The sequence below is a fragment of the Echinops telfairi genome, unplaced genomic scaffold (genome assembly GCF_000313985.2).
Source record: "Echinops telfairi isolate 266 unplaced genomic scaffold, ASM31398v2 ScPeMD7_1957;HRSCAF=2489, whole genome shotgun sequence".
Classification (NCBI taxonomy): Eukaryota; Metazoa; Chordata; class Mammalia; order Afrosoricida; family Tenrecidae; genus Echinops; species Echinops telfairi.
Genome location: NW_022105855.1, coordinates 3430185 through 3431496, shown reverse-complemented (window position 1 = coordinate 3431496; position 1312 = coordinate 3430185). Strand labels below are relative to the sequence as shown.

The 1312-nt window shown below is 42.5% G+C and overlaps 1 protein-coding gene across 1 annotated transcript in view; it reads right to left on the bottom strand.

Moving 5' to 3' along the window:
• Positions 1 to 1312, bottom strand: part of LOC101644744 (taste receptor type 2 member 50-like) — a 32393-nt gene that overhangs the window by 10933 nt on the left and 20148 nt on the right.

The window sequence follows — 1312 nt, the reverse complement described above, 5'->3', positions numbered from 1 at the left end:
GATGAAAGTCAACCCCAAATATCTTCTAAATCTACTTCAGTGCTCTTCGGTTAGAAAAAATAAACACATCCCACTGCCATCGAGTCAATGCTGACTCAGAAAGACCCAATAGGACAGGGTAGGACTGTCCCTGTGACGTTCCAAGACTGTACCTCTTTATGGAGTAGCAGACAGTCCCCTCTTTCTCACGCACGGAGCAGTGGAGAACCTTGCAGAGGAGGCACCACGACGCCACCAGTACGTCAACATCTTACCGTTTGGGGAGACACCTGGTGATCAGGTAGATGTAACAGTGTAAGCAAATTTCCAAGGGAAAAAAAAACACACGCTACTTTTGAACTTCAAACATACCATCATTGAGAAGGCAAGACGTTTCCCCCTGCCTTGGCAGCTTTTCCAGGCCACCGAGATGAAGTTAGAACAACAAGGCAACTGCTATCCTCTTGGGGGCGACACAGTCTTAATACCGAATCATCTTTGCTCTTATAACAGGGAGCGGAAGGCCAGCTCCCCAGAGGAACTCTGCATGAGGCTGGACTGGAACTCTGCGGGTTCTCATTTGAATAGCAGTTTGCTGGGCAAGACATATTTTCCCGGCAACGTGGAAATAACAATAAGGAAATTCCTACACATTTCACTGGTGGAAAAGAGAATCAAGGGCTGAAAGATGAACTGTGCCTTTGCGTGTTTCAGTGTCAGATTCATATGTTCAGGTGCAGACAGAAGAGGTTGAAGAATCGTTAACTTCTTCATACAGCCTTTAATGTGTTTAAAAGTTTTTATATACTAATGGTAATAAAGATAAGCCATTGGAAAGTAGATAATCATAAGTTTATCCATATTTACCTCGACACATATCATTCTACCTCTAATATAATCCATTGACTACCATCAATCAATATGTACACCACTATTTTAAATAAAATTAAGTTACAGTCTGGGTCAACATCTGCATAGATTCATAATAATTTATATATGAGTATGTGAGTTACTATGTGTGTGTAGATTAATCTAAAACAATGTAACTGCAATAACAATAGGGAGTCTACATAAGTTTCCCAACAGAGGAGGTGAAGCTGGTGTAATTCACAGGGACTTAGCCTTTGTGCTCTCCGGTGTTTAACATGTAAGGGGGAGAAGGAACCAGGAATGGTGCATAGTGAGTGTCCTCGAGAGTCGGTTAGTTCTGCTCAGTGCTGCTGATGAGAGAGGGGTCTTTAAACAATTCCCCTGTGCTTGCTATATTTCCCATATCTTAGGTTTTAATTCCCTGACAGCTGCAAAAATCCCCCTTCACCTTCCTCCCTGGAAT